This window comes from Carcharhinus amblyrhynchos, chromosome 3, assembly GCF_965287045.1.
Source record: "Carcharhinus amblyrhynchos chromosome 3, sCarAmb.v2.hapA, whole genome shotgun sequence".
NCBI classification, from domain to species: Eukaryota; Metazoa; Chordata; class Chondrichthyes; order Carcharhiniformes; family Carcharhinidae; genus Carcharhinus; species Carcharhinus amblyrhynchos.
Window position 1 is genome coordinate 38,210,000 of NC_137326.1, and position 24,992 is coordinate 38,234,991.

Consider the following 24,992-nt stretch of genomic DNA (forward strand, 5'->3'; position numbering starts at 1 on the left):
TCTGATGAACCTTGGTTAGGTCAGAGTTCAATGCACCTCTCTAGTCTCCATATTATAAAAAGATTGAGACACTGGAGAAGGGCAAAACATATTTCCAAGGATACTGCCGGAACTCAGATCACTTATCAGAAAGAATTGAGAGGACAGAAAGAGGGCAAATTCAGCTCTTTTATTTTTCTTGCCATTTGTCTGCAATCAGTGGTGTTTTAGTTTTTAAAATACTGTTGTGTCTTGCCCCAAACCCCCTCTTTGTGAAGTCAATTTCAGAGGATATAAATGCATTGGAGGCGGTTCAAAGGAAGTTTACTAGACTGATATCAGGAATGAGCGGGTTGTCTTATGAGGAAAAGTTAGACAGGCTGGCCTTGTTTCTGCTGAAGTTTAGAAGAGTGAGGGGTGACTTGATACAAGATCCTGAATGGTCTTGACAAGATAGAAGTGGAAAGAAAATTTCTTCTCATGGGAGAGTTTAGAACTCAGGTGTTGTTAAAAAACAGATGGGAATTTATTTCTCTCCAAGTGTTGTGAGACTTTGAAACTCTCTGCATCAGTAGGTGGTGGAGGCAGGATGATTGAATATTTCAAGGCCAAGGTAGTTAGATCCTTGTTAGGCAAAGGCATCCAAGTTCATCAGGGTAGATGGGAATGTAGAATTTGAAACAAACAGATCAACCTTGATCTTCTCAAATGAAGGAACAGACTTGAGGAATGGAATTGTCTACTCTGATTTCTTATGTTTGTAAATAACTTGCAGCAAACTCAGCATGGGATTAAATCAGAAATATTGTTTACTGATGCATTAAAATCTGGAGGATAGTGTTGCAGCTGCATACACATAGCACAACTGGGACACAGGAAAGAGAAGTTTTACAACTAGTAATAACTCAGAACAAAAATAGGAATATTAATTCTAATTGTGTGACTCGAGTCTAGAATGTTTGAGTCCAGTAAGCGATCCTTCGTGAAAAGCCTAAAATGCAGGCAGGTTCAGCTAGCTGAAGGGTTTAAAAAAGGGCGACATGGACAGTTGGGCCGAAGGCCTTTTCCATGCTGTAAACCTCTATGAATCACCAAATCCCTTCTAAGGTGATGATGAAACAGCAAGATGAGATTGGTATACAGAGACCTGATTCATTGTACAAACAATGGCAGGAGCCTTTCCGAAAATCAGGCTTCCAGAAGGTTTAGACTGGAGGCAGGCTTTGCTGTCAGCATGGAGTCTTGCTTTGATGTTGACAGGCTGTTAACGGTAGCCTATCCTGGGAGTCCAGCAGTGTAACATTAAATCTTTCTAGCTGAAGGAGCTTAACCATGTGGTGTTGCCCACTGATGAATCAGTTTCAGGTTAACAATCAGTTAAGCAGTTGAGCTCTGATGAAGGGCCATCCAGTCTTGAGACCTTAGCTCCATTTTCTCTCCACAGATGTTGTCAGACCTGCTGAGATTTTCCAGCATTTTTGGTTTTGTTGCAGATTGCAGCATCTGCAATAATTTGCTTTTATAATAACCAGTTTCTATGGTCAAATTCAGTTGTTTGCCTTAATAGATATATGGTGGCTATTAGAACCTCTGCAAGTATAATGAGGTTAATGGCTCCCTGTCTGTCTTAAGTGTTTTAATTGCATCAAACCTAAATAATCCACTGTTGAAGAGGTTGAGAAACACAACACCTATATAATCTGTGCTTTCTATGTCTAAACATACTGATCATATATGAGTGCCTTATTATTAATCATAGAGCAGAATCCCCCAAGTGGATGCACTTTTGGGTGCGATCTGATTCTCAGGACTACTTGAAAAGTTAAAACCCCTATAGTCTTCAGAAGAGCTGGTTACCTATGGAGGTCCTAGAGCTTCAGAATCTCAGGCAGTTTGCTGACATACAAACTTGCGAACAAGGAGCAGGAGTAGGCCATTTGGTCCTTTGAGCCTGCTCTGCCATTTAATATCATGGCTGATCTGATGGTAACCTCAAATCTCCATCTTGCCTACCCCTGGTAACCTATCACCTCATTGCTTAATCAAAATCTTTCCACACCTGCCTTCAGAATATTCAAAGACTCTCTTCTTAAAAAGATGATAGAAGCAGATTTCCAAAGACTCTCAAACTGCTGGGAGAAAAATTTCACCTCACCTTAGTTTTATATTTTTTAAACAGTGACACCCCAGTTCTCAATTCCCCCACAAGAGGAAGCATCCTCTCCACATTCACCTTTTCAAGACCCTTCAGGATCCTAAAGGTTTCAATCAAGTTTCTTCTTACTCTTCAAAACTCCAGTGGATACAAGCTTAACCTGTCCAACCTTTCCTCATAAGACAATCTGCCTGATCCAAGTATTAGACTGGTAAACATCTTTGAACTGCTTCCAACACATTTACATCTTTCCTTAGATAAGGTGATGACTGTGCTCCAGATATGATCTCGCCAGTGCTCTGAGACATAACCTCCCTTTTGTATTCAATTCCCCTTTTAACAAATGGTAACAGTCCATTAATATTTCCAATTGCTTGCTGTACCTGCATAGACTAGACTTTTGAAATAGGTCAAAAATAAAGCAAAACCTGTTTTTATCCTATTAGTCCTATTCCCTCCTCACTCCTGATTATTTCACTCAGTTAATTCCCCTGAAAGCTAAGGAAACACAGTTTATAGACTTCAACTTAAATCATCATACCAGTGAAGCTGACAAAATTGAGATCATTGGAAATGGTGCATATTAGGTTTTTATATCAAATTTGGAGGGACTGATTATATTTTACATACAACATCTGTGAAGGTCAAATGTCAGCTATATTAGGATATTACTGCACATTTAAAATTAAATGAAAAAGCTAAGTAGTTTGACCCTATATTTTCTAGTGAAATAAAGTGACTTACTAAAGTTAAAATTCTGTAAAAGAATGGAAGAAAAAAATGTCCACTGTATTTACAATAAAATAGCTTACTGAAATGCAGTCTGTGTATGCCTATGCTGGAACTGATGCTGCAAATGTAAGTGTAACTGGTTAGAGGTTGGGACAACATTCCAAACATGTTTCATATCATATGGCCTGCCTTGTTGACAGCAGCATATATATCATGTAAACGCTTAAGTAGCCATTGCAAATGATTATATATGATGTGACAAAATTTGGACTGCTCATTGCTTCTACTGACAGTAAACTGCATAGATTTGGACATGCTGTCCAGTTTCATGATCTTCATAACACTCCAACATTTTGTTTGTCAAATCTGATTTGCTAAACTACAATGGCATGAAAAGAGAAAGGTCTTGTAATGTGTAAGAAGGCAAGTCTTTGAACTTCTATGCTGTCTTGATAAAAGTTCATATTAAAAGTATGAACACGCACAGGAGGTAAAAGTAGCCCATAAGTCAATGTGTTCAAAATATAGCTAATAAAATGCAGGAATACAATAAGACAATAAAAATAATGCACAATTTAGAATGATTTAAGAAGCCGCCTAACTCTTAAACTATACCTATCTAGAATGATAAATGATTTTTGTGTGCCCACGTACTTTGTGATACATTGAGTCAGAATTGCCTTGAACTTTGATGTACCAGCGGTCTATTTTTCTTTTTTCATTTTAAACCCAACATCTGCTTAATAAATGAGCTCACAGCAGCGACCTGAATTGAATCTGTTTACAAATCAAGGGGCATCATCTGAATTTGAGATTGGAAGGAGTTCTTTTGTATTGTGTCAGAAGGCTGTGTCCTCAGCCCCTTATTACACTCCTAATACCCCTATGACTGTGTGGCCAAATTCCCCTTCAACTCGATTTTCAAGTTTGCTAATGACACCATTGTAGTGGGTTGTATCTCAAATAATGGTGAGACAGAGTACAGGAAAGAGAGAATCTGATGAATTGGTGTAACGACAGTAGTCTCGCTCTCAAAGTCAGTAAACCAAAAGGGATAGTCACTGACTTCAGGAAGCGCTGTGGACGACATGCCCCTGTCTAAATCAACGGTGATGAAATAGAAATTGTCAAGAACTTCAAGTTTTTAGGTGTTCACATCACTAAGGACCTGTCCTGGTTCCTCCACATTGATGCTATAGAGAAGAAAGCCCACCAATGCCTCTACTTTCTCAGGAGGCAAAGGAAATTCAGCATGTCCGCTACCGCTCTCACCAACTTCTATGATGCATCATAGAAAGCATCCTTTCTGAATGCATCATAGCTTGGTATGGCTCCTGCTTTGCCCAAGACCACAAGAAACTACAAAGGGTTGTGAACATGGCCCAGCCCATCACTCAAGTCAGCCTTCCATCCATAGACTGTATCTACATTTCCCACTGCCTCAGAAAAGCAGCCACCATAATCAAGGAACCCACCCAGCCCAGACATATTCTCTTCCACCTTCTTTCGTTAGGAAAAACATACAAAAGTCTGAGGTCACGTGTTGTTTGTCCATCGTCGTCGATGAGGACCTCAACACCATTAGTTATTTTGAGGCCGGATGCGGAGTGTCCAAATATGACTGATCAGGCCAATTCGGGCATAGAATGTCCTGCACATATTGGACAGAGTTGTGTAGGCACTGTAGTTGTTGCGCTGGTGGCTCTGGACTTGTGCAGCTTGCGCTTAAGATGTGCTTCAGCAATGCACCTTGCTTCATAAGCTTGGCAGCCCTTGCAGATGAGACAGCACCAGATAGGGTGGTTTTGTGCCAGCATTTCCCAGGTGGTTGGGTCAATGTCAAGCGACTTCAGGAGAGTTCCCCAAAAAGCAGCTGCTTGGGTATGCGCTTATCTGGCATACAGATGACATGACCTGCCCACCGGGTCTGCACTCTCATCAGCAGTGTGTGGACTGATGGTAGACTTGCTCTAGAGAGAACTTCAGTGTCTGAGTTCACATACCCACCGACCCAAGAACAGCTTCTTTGATCAGACTGTTGAATAGACCTACTGTATACTAAGTTGATCTTTCTATACATGCAAGCTATGACTATAACAGTATATTCTGCACCCTCTTCCTTCCTTCTCACCTATGTACTCTGTGAATGATATGTCTTGTCTGTGCAGTGCACAAGAAACAATATCAATACATGTGACAAAAATAAATCAAATGAAATCAGAGGAATCTATCATGGGAAAGGAGGAATGGGAAGTCAAGGATTCAATATAATATCAAACATAAGCAGCACAATTACATTTTTGTGACAGCTTCGCATGTTTCTTACAAATGATGTCAATGTGCCATGTGTCCAGCAACATTTTTAATGCAGATTGTATCCCTTCAAATTGTAGCTTTTGGAAAAAAGGCTAGGTTTCAATGTAAATTTACATTTTAGAGATTTTAAAGAGACATTGCTCATAAGCAAAAAGGATGATATTGATAACTGACTGAAATTCACATTTTGATTTTTAAAAGATCTGTTTTAATTCAAATCCACATAACAGGTAAGACCTTTTAATGTAATACTTTAATGCTTCAACTTTTGAGCAATTTCCTGCATGTAAGTCCGAAACATTTTATAAATGTGCTGCTGAATTATCTATTGTAACAGTAAGGTAAATTGTTCAATCACATTTTAGTTGAAATTTATTGAAATACGGATTTAAAAGAACAGAAAGGGGAAAGCAATGTGCATATGAAAGTGACATAAGATCAAACAAAAAAGATGCACAAGAACAGATTTCAATGAGAATAATCTGTACTAATCAGTACAAAGATAATAAGCAGGCTGAAATACCTTTTGCAGCATAGAAGAGGCAGTGTGCCACCTGTAAAGTTGAGTGCCAACTGAAACAAGTTTATTCCAGTTTGACTACTTATACGGACACACATGGCCCCAAGAGGAAATGATTACATCCTCTCACCTTAATGTAGAAGTATGCAATGTTCAAACTCTATTACTCATATATATTTGTTTTTCATTCATTTACAAATCCAACTTAACCACGGGTTACCTATTTCTAAAGGACACTTCTTTTCTTGAGCCAAATTCTTGCTGAATTAAAAGGACCTGGACCGATGTGGGCTTGAATGTGAGGAGGATTTTTAGCCGACAAGAACTGATTTTATCCTTGAACATCAATTGAAATGTCCACTTCATCAGACATTACTGTCTGATTTGACTGGATCTGAACTAGGTTCAGGCATAATTTACATAGGAACATAGGAATTAGGAGCAGATGTAGGCATTTCAGCTCTTTCAGCCTACTCCGCTTTTCAATCAGATCATGGCTGACCTCTCTCTAGTCTCAAATCCACCCACCTACTTGTTCCCCATATCTCTTTAACCTGATGTTTTTTTAAAAAATCAAAAATATATCTATCTCCTTCTTGAAACCATTTAATGATTCAGACTTCTCCACGCTATGGGGCTGCGAGTTCCATAAATTCACCATCCTCTGCAAGAAGTAGGTCTTCCCCATTCAGTTTTCAATCTACCGCCTCTCAACCTTTACCTGTAATCTCTTGTTCTAGATTACCCCACAAGGGATAACATTTGGTCTAAGTTTACCTTATCAATCCCTTTTAGTCAGTGTTGGGATAACTATTGGTATTCTAATTATATACCAACTCCCCAATTCATCAATCTCATTTTATTCTTCCCAACTCCCTTTTACTTTGTGAATCTCTGAAGGTAAAACATGATGTACGTGTACAAACCCAATCTTCCCTTCACTAAACATCCTGATCAAAAATGTGCAAGGACCACATATTTTCACAGCTCTTCCTGGGAGTCACTTCAACCACTTATAATGATGTTCTTCAGATTTCTTTTTCCCACTTTACCGCCATCATGACTCTTTTTCTGGCTGGATTTTTTTTCCCCTGACTGTGTGGCTTCAGCAATCCAGAGCTGTTCTGAGCTATCTTCCAAGGAACAATTCAATTAGAATCATAGAGTCATAGAGGTTTACAGCATGGAAGCAGGTCCTTCGGCTTGTCCATGCCTTGCTTTTTTTTAAACCCCTAAGCTAATCCCAATTGCCCACGTTTGGCCCATATCCCTCTATACCCATCTTACCCATGTAACTGTCTAAATGCTTTTTAAAAGACAAAATTGTACTCGCCTCTACTACTACTTCTGGCAGCTTGTTCCAGACATTCACCACCCTTTGTGTGAAAAGATTGCCCCTCTAGACACTTTTGTATCTCTTCACTCTCACCTTAAACCTATGCCCTCTATGTTTAGACTCCCCTACCTTTGGGAAAAGATATTGTCTAGCTGATCTGTGCCACTCATTATTTTATAGACCTCTATAAGTCATCCCTCAGCTTTCTACGCTCCAGAGAAAAAAGCCCCAGTCTATCCAGCCTTTCCTGCCTTTCCTTATAACTCAAACCATCAAGTCCTGGTAGCATCCCGGTAAGTCTTTTCTGCATTCTTTCCAGTTTAATAATATACTTTCTGTAATGGGACCAGAACTGTACACAGTATTCCAAGTGTGGCCTTACCAATGTCTTGTACAACTTCAACAAGACATTTCAACTCCTGTATTCAATGTTCTGAACAATGAAACCAAGTATGCTGAATGCCTTCTTCACCACCCTGTCCACCTGTGACTCCACTTTCAAGGAGCTATGAACATGTACCCCTAGATCGCTTTGTTCTGTAACTCTCCCCATCGCCCTACCATTAACTGAGTAAGTCCTGACTTGGTTCAATCTACCAAAAGGCATTTATCTAAATTAAACTCCATCTGCCATTCATCAGCTCACTGGCCCAATTGATCAAGATGCCGTTGAAATCGGAGATAACTTGCTTCACTGCCCATTATACCATCAATCTTGGTGTCATCTGCAAACCTACTAACCATGCCTACTATATTTTCATCCAATCATAAATATAAATGATAAATAACACTGGACCCAGCATTGACCCCTGAGGCTGGTCACAGGCCTCCAGTTTGAGAAACAACTATTCTCAACTACCCTCTGCCTTCTGTCAAGAAGCCAATTTTGTACCCATCTGGATACCACACCCTGGATCCAGTGAGATTTAACCTTATGCAACAACCTACCCTGCGGTATCTTGTGAAAGGCCTTGCTGAAGTCATGTAGATAACATCAACTGTACTGTCCTCATCTACCTTCTTGGTTACCCCTTTAAAAAACTCAATCAAATTTGTGAGACATTTTCCACTCACAAAGCCATGCTGATTGCCCCTAATCAGCATGCGACTCTGAATGCCAGTAGATCCTGTCTCTCAAAATACATTCCAACAACTTACCCACCACAGATGTGAGGTTCACTGGCCTGTAGTTCACTGCAGCCCTTTTTAAACAAAGGCACAACATTTGCCACCCGTGACTGTCAATGATTCAAATATCTCTGCTAGGGGACCTGCAATTTCCTCCCTAGCCTCCCACAATCTCCTGAGATCCACTTCATCAGGTCCTGGGGATTTATCTACCTTGATGCGCTTTAAGACTTCCAGCACCTCCTTCTCTGTTATATGTACACTCCTCAAGGCATCACTATTTATTTCCCCAAGTTCCCTAACATTCATGCTTTTCTCAACCGTGAATATCAATGAGAAATGTTCATTTAGGATCTCACCCATCTCTTGTGGATCCACACATAGATGACTTCGTTGATCCTTAAGAGACCCTACTGTCTCCCTTGTTACTCTTTTGCCCTTTATGTATTTGTATAAGCTCTTTGGATTGTCCTTTGCTTTTTCTGCCAAAACAATCTTGTGTCCCTTTTTTGCCCTCCTGATTTCTCTCTTAACTCTCCTCCTCCACCCCTTATACTCTTCAAAGGATTCACTTGATCCCATCTGCCTATGCATGTCACGTGCCTCCTTCTTCTTCTTGACCAGGCCTCAATATCCCAAGTCATCCAGGGTGCCCTACTTCTGCCAGCCTTGCCCTTCACTCTAAGAGGAATGTGCTTACCCTGAACCCTGGTTAACACACTTTTGAAAGCCTCCCACTTTCCAGACATCCCTTTGCCTTCCCACAGACTTCCCCAATTAACTTTGAAAGTTCCTGCTTGATACCATCAAAATTGGCCCTGCCTCAATTTAGAATTTTAACTTTTGGGCCAGACCTATCACTCTCATAGCTATCTTAAAACTAATAGAATTATGGTCACACTTCCCAAAGTGATCCTTCACTAATACTTCTGTCACCTACCCTTCCTTATTTCCCAAGAGGAGGTCAAGTTTTGCCCCCTCTTTAATCAGGCGATCCACATACTGAGTGAGAAATTCCTCCTGAATACATTCAACAAATTTCTCTCCATCCAATCCTCTAATACTATGGCTGACCTAGTTAATGTTGGGGAAGTTAAAATCTTCTACTATTACCACCCTATTTTTATTGGAGCTATCTGGAATCTCCTTACATATTTGCACCTCAATTTCCCACCGACTATTTGGAGGGCCTACAGTACAATCCTATCAAAGAGATTTCCCCCTTCTTATTTCTCAGTTCTATCCATATAGACTCAGCAGATAGAACCTTCAGATATATCCCCTCTCAATGCTGCCATGATGTTTTCCCAAATCAAAAGTACAACTCCCCCTCTTCTCTTACCTCCTGTTCTATCTTTCCTATAGCATCTGTGCCTTGGAACATTGAGCTGCCAGTCCTGTCCCTCCCTTAGCTATGTTTCGGTCATTGCTGTAATATCCCAGTCCAAAGTACCCATCCATGCCTTGAGTTCATCTACTTTGCCTGTCAGGCGTTTTGCATTGAAATAAATGCAGGTTAAACTGGACTTCCCTTGGCTCTCTGTCTTGTTTTTGCCTGATCTACCTGGTACTGGGAATACTGACACTGCCTTTATTACTTAATGTGCTCTCTTTAACTTCTGTGCTGTCCTCAACCTTCTCTTCTGTCTCCCTCCTGCTTTGGATCCTACCCCTTGCCAAACGAGTTTAAACCCTCCTGAGTGGCTCTAGCAAATCTCCCTGCCAGGATGTTAGTCCCCCTCCAATTCAGGTGTAATCTGTCCTCTTGAACAGGTCATCCCTTCCCAGAAAAGATCCCAATGATCCAAAAATCTAAATCCCTATCCCCTGCACCAGCTCTCAAGTCATGCATTCATCTGCCTGTTGGTGGATTGCCAGTAGTTTGAGGTGTGTTACAATGTACAAGCCAAAAAAATTGCCAGTTTGTGATTCAATGATAACTGATGTTTCTTCCAATTTGTATCCAGCATTTACTTCACAAGTGTATGCATAACAACCTGTACTGTGTGCTGTGCTGCTCCATTGGGAGCAGTAAGATACAGCGGAACTCATGTGTTTTCCCCCTTCATTCTCCATTCTCAAGAAACTTGAAATCTCTCCTAAACAAAACTGAGCTCAGCTATCGGACACAATTGCTGCCAAAAACTCATAAGCAGCAAAAAAACTACACAAAATATCTGGAGTTTTGCTGTTGGTTGTTCACTTCATCAGAAGCAACGGCACTTTGGATGGTTATTTATTACAATGAATAGCCGTTGCTCTTCAAATTCTATGCACTCTATGTGCAGCCTTTGCCACACTCTAGCTGGCTATTTCCACGGTTGCCAAGGAACTAATGGCAGTTTATTTTCTACGTGTGACATGCTCAGCACTCTTTCACTATATATCTCCTTATCAATGCTGTTCACTCAAGATAACTCTCCACTAGACTCTTTGCCAAACTTATCCCTAAGTGTTGAATACCACATAATATCTGCATCTGTACTTTTCAGGAAATATAGCTCTGGCTACCCACTTACAACCTTTACCAACTGACAAGCTATTCTTATGCATTAAAAAAAACCTGATTTATAAATCCAGTACTTGTGTTGGACACCTATTTATGATATAGTTGTATACTCTTGCCAATACAGTTCTTCAACCAGTGACAACTGCTGTGATTGGCAACTCATCTATGTATGAAAAGAAATATACATCATCTTTATTAGGCTCTATCTCTGAGGAGGATTTGATTTATTATTATAACATGCACTGATATACAGTGAAAAGTATTGTTTCTCGCTTGCTATATTCTCCTTAAAGAGAAAAAGGCTAAGAGGAGATTTGATAGAAATGTTCAAAATCATGAGAGGGCTGGACAGGGTAGATAGGGAGAAGCTGTTCCTTCTTGTAAAAAGGTCAAGAACAAGGAGGCACAGATTTAAAGTGATTCACAAAAGGAAAAAATGTGATATGAGAAGAACGTTTTCACATAGAGGGTAATTTGGGTTTGGAATGCACTGTCTGGAAGTGTGGTGGAAGCAGGTTCAATTGAGGCATTCAAGAGGGCATCAGATGATTGCTTGACTAGAAACACTGTGCAGGGGTACAAAGAAAAAGCAGAGGAATGGCACTATGCTTATTTGGAGAGCCAGAGCAGGCACGATGAGCCAAATGGCATCCTTCTGCACTGTATCAATTCTGATACAGTGGAGCAAGAGGCTGTACAAAAGGAAGAGGTGCAGAGTAGAAAGATTATAGTTGTATTTGTTGGAAGAAATTCTACAATTAGGGATGAATAGTACTGCTTACAGTCAGAATCATGACACAAGCATTTGTCGCCTTCCTAGCAGCAAGGCAAGTTACATCTCAAAACAGGATAATAATCTAGAAAGGGGCAAATCCATGTGTTGGGTTCCAAGTTGAAACCACTGACATAGGAAAGATTAGGCAATAATCAGAAATTAGATCAAAAAGCAGGTGCTGGTAACAATTTCAGGAGTATTACCTGAGCCATAAATAATTTAACATTGGAATAAACATATTAGGAATGCCAACATTTGGCAAGAGGTATTGTTTGGCAAGGAAGGTTGATTTTTCCATCAGACACTGGCACCACTATTGGAATAGGAAGAAGCTGTATTGTTGGAATGGCCTGCACCTCAACCTGGGACAAAGGTCCCAGCAGAAAGGATTACTGAACAAGTAAACAAGATTTAAGACTAATAACATAGCGAAAGGAACTTCTGGCAATTACAGAAACCAAACAATAAAAGAACCAAAACTACTGCAGTATTTATGAACTTCTTGGCCTTGACTATGACCCAAATCTGGCCTACCCAATTCTGGATCTAATCCATATCAGAGACTGAGAATACTGCAGCAAGTAATTCACCTCCTGTCTCCATAAAGCCTGTCTACCATGGACAAGCAAAAGTTAGGAATGTGGTGGAATACTCTCCACTTGCCTGGATGAGCGCAGCTGCTACAACAGTTGGGAAGCTCAACACCATCTAGGACAAAGCAGCCTGTTTGATGGGCATCCCATCCATCACCATCAACATTCACTCCCTCCAACATCAGCTCACAGTGGTAGTAGTGTAAACCATCTGCAAGATGCACAGCAAAAACTCACCAAGGTACTTCAACAGCATCTTCCAAGCCCACAATCTCTGCCACTAAGAGGGACAAGGACAGCAGATGCATGGGAACACCACCACCTGCAGGTTCCCCACCAAGCCAAACACTGTCCTGACTTGGACCTATGTTGCGGTTTCTTCAATGTTGCTGAGCCAAAATCCTGGAACTCCCTCTCTAACTGCACTGTGGGTGTACCTATGCATGGTCAGCACAGACCATGCATAGGTACCACCTTCTCAAGGGCAATTAAGGATAGGCAATAAATGCTGGCCTAGCCAGCAACACCCACATCCCTTGAATGAATTAAAAAAAAATCAGAAGGAATCTACAGCCGTAATCAACAAATAAATAAACATGAAATGGGGAATGTCACTTCTATGATTCATTGGTCTGCAAACTAGTCTGGCAACATTCAGTGACATGACTGCTGTGTGGTTAATAGAGTTCTATCGCTAGCAGACCCACATTGCCACTGTAGGAAATTACTACTCAGATTTATTTTGAGAAGTGGAGCAATTGATCAGAGTAGTATTATAGAGGTGTGTGGGTAACACTGTACCTTTGGCATTGAGAGTTGGAGACCCTGCCACAAGGGATGTACAAACGGACCATGGACTAATTGAAGGTGGAAGTCTGCCCTTCAGTGAAAGCACAAGTGAAGGCAGCATGGAAGCTTGAAATCCAGATCATTTACACTCAACCATAAGTGAAGAAGTTTGCAGACACCATAAGGAATTGATGTAAATGTCATTCTCTCTGTATTTCTTGTGGGCATTGTTGTATAAACCCATAGTAAGAACTCACCATTGTGATACCATTTTAAGTTTTGTATAAAGTCATTGCCTTTTTGAGCACTTTAATTGCATCAAAGTTGTACAACATGTTTAGCATACTGAAGTAGTAACTATGAACAGGAAGCCATTCTTGTGCTTTCATAACAGTCCCCATCATTGCTGATGCTTTTCTCATTGGGGTCAATCATCTGGGATGTAGAGGTCTTCTAACCCAAAGTCTCCCAAGAACCATCATTACCCAATTCTTTTTCTCTTTTCAGAAGTGCAGCCACCGTGATACTGGTGTCATAATGGTTCATAGTTTTTGATCTCTGAGAATTGTGCCTGAGTGCGACCCCAGATGATGCAATGGGTCGGGGGGGGGGGGGGGTGCTTTCTCCAAAGTCCCCATGCAAGCAATATATGGGAGTTGCCCAAACTCCCATTGGACAATGACCCTGCACCGGAACCATCTGATACTCTGATTTACCTCGGAGGATTTGGGAGGTTCCAACTGTCTTACCAGAATAGTCACACAGGATAAGTTAGAAGAATTAAAACCATTTCTAACTCCAGAGTAACTGTAGTACTGACCCCCTGACTACCCACCTGCTTACTCCCAGTGATCATTCTTTCAACCCCTGACTATCTTCACAACCCCAAATCCCCTTCAACCCATTGACTACCCTCTATCTCTTGACCAATTTCCCTATTGCTCCATTATCCCCTAACCCTGACTGACCACCCTCTTGACCCATCCTATCCCCAACATTGACCACCTGTCCCCGCCTAACCTATCTGACTGCCTCCCTCCACCATCTCGGTATCCTACTCACTCACCTTCTCCCTAGCTTCTTGAACCCATCTGCTTAGCAGCAGCTATTGCCTTAAAAAACATGGCTTCCTTTCCCCTGACTTCTCTGCACTTGACTGAAGGCCTCGGAAACCTGCTGAACGGCACCTTTCTCAGTCGGCCCGAGGAGGAAGGTTGGCCGAGAAAGATGCACCTGTTTTCATGTGTAGATAAAAAGGAGCAGAGAGGCAATCTAACTGTGCTTGTCACTGCTCTGACATACTGGCCCAATAACTATTTCCTGAATTCCATTCTGTGTATCATGAAATTTCTGTGGCATTAACCCAGTTAATAAATAAAAACCCTTTCTTTAGACATAGGCTTAACACAAGGAACACAGAATCCAATGGATGCCATCCATGACATCTCGTACTCAGAGGAATCGTATCACGTGGTGAAGGCAAATGCACATGGAGGGTCCAAGGTAACGACAAATGCAGACACAATGCTTGTCAGCGGGCTTATGTCAAACCTCATTAGAAGCATTCAGTCTGTTTGGAGACCAGACAGTGCTTAACGATTTGCACAATGCTATTTAAATGTCTGCAGCATCTGAGACTAATGAAAGAAAAACACTGTTCTCAAAGGAAAACATAAAATGAAATAAAGCAAAAAAGTTACAGCAAAAAAATTTTGCTATGAAAAATAGAGCAGTTATTGGGAAATACAAAATTGTGCGGTGATGACTTTTGCCTGATCTTTAGAAGCTAGCAGCTGAAGTTTGAGATTTCTAGAAGACACAATTTGACCAGGCAAACAGCAAACAAGTAATCAATCCTTTCCCATAATTGGAAGTTTAGGTAAGGGACATAACTTCCCACATTATTCAGTTTAATTGAGGTCCAAGTGTGCTGGCAGCACAGCCTAATTTGCAGTAAATTGGCCATCAGAACATTGGGTGTGCTGCCAATTGAAGCATAGACCCAGCAAACCAGCACTGCATACAGAGAATAAATCTGTGTGCTTCAGGTAACTTGGGTTTGCAGCTCCAGGGCCTGGATTCAATTCCAGCCTTGGGTGACTGTCTGTATGGAGTTTGCACATTCTCCCTGTATCTGCGTGGATTTTCTCTGGGTGCTCCAGTTCCCTCCCACACTCCGAAGATGTACAGCTTAGGATGATTTGGCCTTCTAAATTGTCCCTTAGTGTCCCAATATGTGTAGGGGGTTCAGTGGGGTAATTAAGTGGGGTTACGGGGAGATAGAGCCTGGGTAAGATGCCTTGTCAGAGTCGGTGCGAATTGTCTGCTGCTGCACTGTGGAATTCTATAAAAAATCGTACCCTTTAATGAATGGGCATACAATTTCATTACAAATAATAGAACATGTCTTTGCTCATCATTAACATTATTTCAGAATAATTCATATTGCACCAACCAAGGGTTTTCCACTTGTTTTACCATGTACTTTCTTCCAGTAGATGAACAAGTGATTCCCCTGTGTGTCTGTGCTAACAGCTTGCAACTATAAGTTATAGCACCAGTGCCAATCAGTTTTTAAATTTCTAAAGTTGATTTATTAGTGTCATAAGTAGGCTTACATTAACACTGCAATGAAGTTATTGTGAAAATTCCCTTGTTGTCAGTCTCCGGTGCCTGTTCAGGTACACTGAGGGAGAATTTAGCATAGCCCTTGCGCCTAACCAGCATGTCTTTTGGACTGTGAGAGGAGACTGGAGCACCCAGAGGAAACCCATGCAGACACGAGGAGAACGTGCAGACACAGTCAGTGACCCAAGTCGGGAATTGAACCCAGGACCCTGGTACTGTGAAGCAGCAGTGTCAACTACTGTGCCACCAAGCTGGCCCAGCATTTTGAATACTAAAAAATGGTTGACTTACCCAGTTAATTAATTAAGTGCAGGGGAGGCGATGACAGGGGTATTATCACTAGTCTATTAATCCAGAAACTTAGCTAACATTCTGGGGTTCGAATCCCGCCACAGAAAATGGTGGAATTTGAATTCAACAATAAAGAAATCTAGAATTAAGAATCTACTGATGACCATGAAACCATTGTCAATTGCTAGAAAAGTCCATCTGGTTCACTAATGTCCTTTAGGGAAGGAAATCTGTTGTCCTTACCTGGCCTGGCCGACATGTGACTCCAGAGCCACAGCAATGTGGTTGACTCTCAACTGCCCGTCCAAGAGCAACTAGGATTGGGCAATAAATGCTGGCCAGCCATCGACACCCATGTCCCCTGAATGAATTTTAAAAAAAATTGGATCTGACCCCTAATGCTGAGCCTCTGTCATTGTTGAGCCTTTTTATCAGATGATATGGTGCACCATTAAAAGCAGCAAAATGAACTTTATTGCTCTAAGTGCCATTTTTCACCTTGACAGTAATTCATGGCAAAATTACCAGCATTCTCACAATAGGGCCCATAACTCTTACTGGAGTATAGATTGATTTCTAATAATATCACAGAAGACTTTCTGAGATGCTGACACAATCATAGCCACCAAATTGGCTGTCAAATTGCTACTGAACATCAAGGGAATTGTACTTGGCAAGCAATAAAAAACAGCAGTCATGCTAGAATTGGATTCCCATTATTTGACTTCAGTGCAAGATAAAGATAGCCAATGGCATTAGCTAAAAATAATGAAAGTTTTTTTTTGAAAAATGCTTGAAATTAGTTGTATTTGAATTTTAGTTTAGAGACGTTGCTCCTTTTAAAATAGAAATTATTCTCAGTTTGCCACCAAAAGCTGACAGCTGGACAGAGCCCTTTTCAATGTGTCGACCAACTTACCTTCTCTCTTGCTCTGAAGGATCTGATTCTGTTGAGTGCAGTTGATTGATTGCAAATCAGTCCTCATGGTTTACCCCTAATCCTCAAACTGTGATCCCTATTACTGGACTCCCTCCACCATTAGGATCTTTATTTCTGAATCTACTCTAACCCTGTTAGAATTTTATAAGTTTCTGAGAATCCCTCACACTCTTCTAAACTCCAATGAATATAATCCTAACCAATTTAAATTCTCCCCATATGACAGACCTGCCTAGGAACGTTAGACCAGTGCCCAGTGTGAAGAAGTGAATGGATGTCCACGTTCCATCCTATTCCTGAAGATCATGAGGCTGGAGATAAGGACAAGGAGAAGGTTTGATGGGACCTGTAGACTTTACTTTTGAGACTAACATCTACTGAGCCCCACAGGTTGGGTGCGATCAGTACTACTCCCAGGTTATGCAAATAGGTATCGTACATAGTTAAGAATGTCCTTAGCTCTGTTGTGTTGCCATTTTGTGCAATGGTTGGGTTACTATTAAAGCATCATATTCAAATGACTAATTTTATGGGTAAACATCGGCAGACATTTGAACAGATAGATTTTAAGGAGTGTCTTAAAGGAGGAAAACAAGATAGAAAGGTTAGGGGAAAGAATTTCAGACTTTAGGACCCAAGGAGCTGAAAGCATGGCTGTTAGTGGTTGTGTAATTATTTGAGGAATGCTCAAGAGATGAAGGTAGTGTGGATATCTCAGAGGGTTGTGGGGCTGGAAGAGATAGGAAAAAATAAGGCAACTTAGGGATTTAAAAACAGCTGAAAATTTTAAAATCAAGGGTTGCTTAACCAGGAGCTTTTGTAGCAAAGTGACTACTGCAATGGTGGGCAAATTGGATCTGGTATAACTGAGGACACATGTGGCCATTAACAGAGGGTAGAATGTGGGAGGACAGCCAGGAGTGCATTGAAGTTACACTGAAGTTGCCAAGTTCATAGAACAAAGCTATGGATGAGAGTTTCAGCAACAAATGAGCAGAGGCAGAGGTGGGACTGGTGATCTTACAAAGATGTGCCCTTCTCAGTATGCGTTGGAGGGTTTTTACCATGGTTACAATGTGGACTATCATTTTTAAATTTTTGATAATGTCATAATCCTCCTGCACTCTTGTTAATAGATAATCCTTTAAATTGTTGGTTCAGTCTAAACTAAAATTAGATGAATAAACAGAGCAATAGTGCTTGGTTAAATTTGAAAAAAAATCTTAAATGGAATTTTTAGTTTCCTGGAAGGCTGATACACTCAAGCATGAGATGTTCTCAAGTCATTTATCAAAAGCCAGCTTTGTACATTAGTTTGGAGCACAAATTAATTCACATACTGATGAAGATTTTTAATTATATATTCACTTATGGCTGTAGTTTTCTTATCAACATTTATTGTCAATACTTTCAACTTTGGGGGTGTGAGGGCAGGGAGATATTATGATGAGAATTATTCAATATACATAACTATAGATTAAGTGAGATACTGAGTGGTAGAGGATATTGTATATAGACGTGGATTAAAGGGAGTGTGTAATGGATGTGGAGATAAATTCTGAGGTAGGATTAAATAAGAATATATTTAACTCATTAAGTTGTAAGCAATAAGGAGCCAATCAAACAAGATTTTCTTGAATCAAAGAAAGTTTAAATTTATTAACCACTAAACCCAAGAGTAATAATAAAAATGTGATGTCAAGCACTCAGCACTCGTGATCACACATGCACACACACATACACATATACACAAATATGCAGTTAAGTATCCTTTGATTGAGGCATAGATTTTGCAGCTGATTTATGTTAGCTAGTTTCTTGAATGTGGTCAAACGTAGAAGATGTTGCAATTATTGCAGAATCTAGGCTTTTCGGTAATTTTCTGGTAGAGTTGTCTTCTCAAACTGGTCGACACTTTTAAACTGGTCAACACTTTTTTTCCAAATGAGAGGGAGAGTAGCCATCAGCTTGTTTCCTTTGTTGAAAGATTACTTGGCATCATCTGTGTCACTTGTTGGCAACTTTGCCTTGAATTACTTCACCTATTGTATATTTCCAAGGGATTTTGGGTGTGTCTGTCCTTGGCACCCATTGTTTCAATATCCTGCACTTTGCATTTTTAATGCATCTTCCTGAGACAGTTAGAGAGTTATAAGTTTCAATGTGTGTTTAGAATATAGAAAATGTTTCTGTCAATGCACTTCCCTGAGGGTGATTTGTTGGCTTTTCACCTTCACCTTGGAAAAATTCACTTTTAAACAGGTTGCTCTGTCCCAGTTCAAACTACAACATTTTCAGTCAGTTCAGAGTTGTAAAATCATATTTCCAAAAATAAAGGGATATAACATCGCAACAGTGGTCAGAAGTTTATGACATTTATTATATCAAGTTTTATATGTGAGATAAGGGTGGGAAAATCATTATTAGTTGCACCTTACACATAGGACAATCTGGGATAAAGTACATTTAAGAGCAACTTTACAAATTTTGCATTAACCAACTTACTGTGATCCCAGAACAATTGCAGGACAGAACAGTTTTAGCTGTTTAGGTTCCAAATTGGTGGCCCTGAAGTTATTAGTGTAATATCATGTTTATAAAGATTGATCTTTTTTAAAGAAAAATAGAGTATGAAAGTAAGCTAGCAGGGAACATAAAAACTTACTGCAAAAGTTTCTATAGGCATGTAAAGAGAAAAAGATTGATAAAAATGAACATAGGCACCTTCCAGTCAGAAACTGGAGAATTCATAACAAGGAATAAAGAAATGGATGAGGAATTAAATTTGTACTTCGCTTCAGTTTTTTGTGAAGACTGAAGCAGTGTATCAGAACTGCTGAGAGAAACATGTTTTATTGAGGAGCTGAAAAAAGTCAGCATTAGTAGCTGATTGTTTTGTCAAGAAAATGAATTATTTGTTTCATAAATTCTTTATTGGATTTTTCTTCTTGTGGGTACCAGCAAGTTAAAATTGTTTCTTGATACTTGTTTCTGTAAGATGCAGAACATTTACATTACCTTATGGTATATCATGGGGCAGCACAGTGACGCAGCACCAGGGACCCAGATTCAATTTCGGATTGCTGTCTTTGCGGAATTTGCACATTCTCCCTGTGTCTGCAAGGGTTTCCTCTGAGTGCTCTGGTTTCCTCCCACAGTCCAAAGATGTGTGAGTTAGGTTGATTGGTCATGCTAAATTTACCCTGGTCAGGGGATTAACAGGGTAAATGTGTGCGGTTGCAGGAATAGGGTCTGGGTGGGATTGTGGTCGGTACAGACTCGATGGGCCAAATGGCCTCCTTCTGTGTTGTAGGGATCCTATGATCATGGGTTGGCATGGGTGTTTGCTGCCTCTGTTTCGGATTCACACGGATGTCAGATTTGTGAAAGTGTTTGTAAGAAATATAAGGCATTTTGGTATTTTATGTATTTTCTGTGATGCTGTAAGACCTTCCCTTATTTCTTTTTAAGATATATTTCACTTGTGTCAAAATGTAGTAACCAGTGGTGAGTTGGACCAAAATCTGGAGCGCAGGTGGGGAGTGTGGGGAACATCAGGCAAAGATTTCTGATCAAATATGTTGAGGCATGTATGGAACTTTAAAAGAAATAAAGACCAGCCAGGCATATACCCACACAGACGTGTCAGGACATTGTAACTGGGACGGTAGCCAACCATCAGACTGTAGAAACTTTTCTAGACAATCGCCTCTCGGCTATGTTTCTTTTAAATTTATTCACGAGATGTGGGCGTCACTGGCTGGGCCAGCATTTATTGCTCATTCCTAATGTGTGAATGTCTTGCTTTGTACCTTACCAAGATACAGAAATCAGATCTGCGAGAAGAACCATGTTTAATTCCTTTTGTTCTAGATTGTTCAAAATTACAGTATCATTTTTGATTTTACACTGAATATCTTCATCAACATAAAGATTGAATAATTGAGCCTCCTTAACATATCCAGCTTCACTCCTACCTCAGACTGCTGGATCCTTTACAAAGGGTACCTTTGCAACCTCCAGATTTGATTTCTCCACTGCCCTTCTGGTTGGTCTCTCATCCTACACACATTCTCAGTCATGCTCACCATTGGCAAAGGAGAAGGTGAAGAACCTGACTGTGTTCAATCCCTCAGGAGCTCAATTTTAAAATATTCTTCCTCCTGTTTAAACACCTAGGGGCAGGATTTTCTGGCTGTTTCCGCCAGCAAGATCTTCCGGATCTGCTGATAGTGACCCTTCTCCCTGTGCAGGGTCCCCTGACGGTGGAGGGTGTGAACAACAGGAAACCCCATCGATGGCAGTGGAACTGGAAGATCACAACATAGCCCGCCATTGGACAATCTCCACCACTGTAAATCACATCCATTGCGTCAGCCCTTCCCATCTGTACAATCACCTGCCCTAAAATCTGTTCATTTGACTTGTGTATCAGGTCATCTTTGGCACCCATGTCTTTATTACTTAAGTTCCACTTTCTAGAGACTTATTTCTGAACTTGCTCACCTCTCTGACTCTTTGCCTCTTTGCTATCCCAAATCCTTCCTTAAGGCTCTCCTCAAAATCCATCACTTTACCAATCTTTTGGCCATCTCTCATTTTGTTTGACATCTGTTTTCTTCATGCTTCCAGGAACATAGGAATTAGGAGCAGAAACAGGCAAATTCAGCTCTTCAATCAGATCGTGGCTGATCTCTCCCTGGTCTCAAATCCACCTCACCACCTGTTCCCCATATCCCTTTTCTTTCCGGGAGATTTTGTTTCGATTCTAAAGGGGTTTGATAAATGTTAGTTGTGGGCCTAGAATATCTTTAAAGAGATTTGGAACTACTTTTTTGGTTGTATTATATAAAACTGGCAGTCTGGAGCAGTGAGATTGTCAGTGACTCTATGGTCGGGTATATAAAGGATCCATGCTATGTTATGTTCTTATGTTCTTATGCTTCAAGTGTGAGATTAATATTGAGTGTACAGATCAGGAGAAGCACCCTTGGACTTTCTGATCATTTAAATAAAATTTAATAAAAAATTGTAATTGCTGTAAGTACTCTGACTGTGCTGAGTACTTTTATTTATCGGTTTAATCTTTAACCAATTGGTCTAGTGGTTTATTATATGAACCATGGTCTAACAATGTATGTCCTCTAATTTTTTTGAGGGACTAGGTTTAATACGAATTACTAAGCAACATTATTTCATAGTGAGTGAACACATATTGGTCACTTAATTATTCATAGCATTTCAGAAAATATTACTTTTAAAGGTCCTTCCCTTAAACTCCCTCCCTAATGCCCAAATTTAACACTATCACTTCTATATATGTTATTCATTCCGCACTGAGGTGACATGATGGCACACAATGGTTAGCACTGCCCTCTCACAGTGCCAGGGACCCGGGTTTGATTGCTGGCTTGGGTCACTGTCTGTGCGGAGCCTGCACTTCCTCTCCGTATCTGCTTGGGTTTCCTCTGGGTGCTTCTGTTTCCTCCCACAGCCCAAAAGGCGTGCTGGATTGGCGCATTGGCCATATTAAATTCTCCCTCAGTGTACTCGAACAGGCGTAGAGTGTGGTGACTCGGGGATTTTCACAGTAACTTCATTGCCGCGTTAGTATAAGACAACTTGTGATGTTAATAATTAAACCACTGTTTGCACACCATCTCCTTCTAGCATGTTGTGTCACTCCATGGCACCAGATTTTCAAACATGCATCAACATGTCATTCATTTTTCTATTTATGATGGAATTCTAACCGTTAAGTTGAACAATGTTCTGCCCTTATGCAATAACAATTGACCTGTAACTCTTCCCCTTTCTCCTTCCAGACAAGCTGTTAAAGTACTGGAGCCAACTCTCAAACCTCCACAGGAGAAAAGCTTTTGGAGAGCACCAATGATAACTGATCCTAATTGTAACTTCTGACCCCCTTACTAACAGAGATCACTCCCTCCTCCTCTAGATACCCGTGTGCCCTCTCCTACTCTGCTCCCAGGCTAATTTTCTCCAACAACTCATCTATAAAAATGTGTCCCACGCTGATTCTTGGGCTTGTAGCTAATCAATCACTAAAACGATCTCTGTGTTGGCTAGCTTTCAGCTGTTGCAGACGGAAGAGTCCAGAATCTGTGCCTGAAAGGCAAACATCTCAGAATCTGTTCCATCCTAATGCAACTCCAAAGCTCAAAGTTTTGAGTTAAAAAAATCTAAATAAGTGAAAAGAATACAAATGAAAATCCACTTCAATTAAATTTCTTCAATCACCCCTTTGCCCTTATTTTTGTTCCCTTTTTTCCTTTGATTAACTTACCTAGGGAAATTGCACTCAATTTCCAATCTCATTGGAATATGAAGGTAAATGCGGTATAGAGAAGACATCATCTAATTGAATGGCTTGAGTGGCTGGATGATTTCCTCCTGTTCCTATGATACTACAGGTATAATTATTTAAATACCCTACAGACATAAATATGTCATTTGGCTCCCAGCCAAAACATTTGCTAATGTATTTACAATTGTCTGACTATTAACTGAAAACTGACATGCATTTTTTTAAAAATTAAAGATTAGGATTCAGTTTACTTGACAATTATTTCATAATCGGACCTAAGAAATTCTGAAAAATGATGTTAGACCCTTACATGTATTAATGTATGACTAAATACCTGTTCTAAATTTCCACCGGGCAACCTATCATAGATCATCAAATCCCTGCAGTGCAGAAGGAGGCCATTTGGCCCATCAAGTCTGCACCGACTCTCTGACATCCCACCCAGGCCCTACTCCCGTAATCCCACATATTTACCTCCGTAATCCCCCTAACCGATAGATCTTGGCATACCAAGGGGCGATTTAGTATGGCCAAACCAGGTAACCTACACATCTTTGGATTGTGAGAGGAGAACGGAGCAACCCAAGGAAACCCACGCAGACACATGGAGGACGAGCAAACTCCATACAGACAGACAGTCACTAAGACTGGAATTGAATCCGGATCCCTGGCGCTGTGATACAACAGTGCTAACCGCTATGCCACCGTGCTGTCCCAGTCATATGGTGTGGAATATTCCCATGCCTAATGACAGATTGGGGGGCTCGGGTTGGAATTTGTCAGGAGTCCAAAAATCATTTTGATGCTGGTGTGAATTTCCTGTGTGATCTCCCATTGGCAGATCGGGTCAATCAGGAAACCTACTGGAAGCCTGTATTAAACTGATTCATATCCCACTAATGGGTTGCAGACGAAGGCCCAACTGGAATCTTACCCCTATGCCTGATTCTCAACAAAACCAGTGGGAAAACACATCAATCCAGAATACGTTTGGAATAAGGAGGTGCGCAGAAGTTGGGGCTTGTCAGAACAATGTCTGGGGCTGCCTCTGGAGTTTAGGGTGGAGGCTGCCATCAAGTCTTGTTTCCTGTAACATAGGTGGGGGGAGCATCTTTCAGGTGGATCTTCCAGCTTCAATGTCAGGAGGGCTATCCCCCAGCCTCAGTGTTCCCAGTGATCCACCGTCTTTTACAGGAGGTCTGTCTTCTGTGTCAGCGATGTTGGGTGCCTTTTTAATATGGCACCCAGATATAATGGCAGAATGTAAGCCGTCATGCCTGCCCTGCCATGGAATACACTGCTAAACATTTGGCTGCATAACTAATAAGATTAGGGCTGAAGAGCATGGTTTCTTGTCACCTTCTGCTGCAGAAAACATTCCCCATCCCCCTTCCACCACAGAACTTAGTCCCAGATGGGAGAGTCTGTCCCGAGACTGCTGAACTTGGATTTATTTCCAGACTCCCACGTGGCCTACAAGCTCCTGCATCAAAAACTGCTAAGTTCATTGATTTCTAATCCATGAAAGAGCAGGACCAGTGCTTTCAGCTCTATAGAGCTCCTTGTGGTTGGTTCCCAAAATTGGTAGTTTGAAATTGGACAGCAGTCTCAGGACTGGCCTTTGGCCTTCTATTTTGGAGGTGTGGTGCCTCTCCAGTGCCAATTCTGAGGCTAGAAATGAGCCTAAATGAATTTCCACCCAAATTTTTGTTCCCCTTACCACTGGAGATCATCCTCTTTAACTCTTTAACTGGAGATCATCCTTCCTCCTGCATTCTGCCTGGTAGCTCACAGTAAGGATATACTTTCCTCTCTGCTGACCACACTCTGCAATCTTTCATTTCTCTACGAGACCCCATTCTCCTTTTCTCTTCCTGTCCCAAGTCTCAAAGACAGAAAGTCCGCTCAGCTGCTTCTGCATTCAGCTGTGTGAATTTTGCACCTTGCTAAATAACTCTCTTGACTCGTTGCCC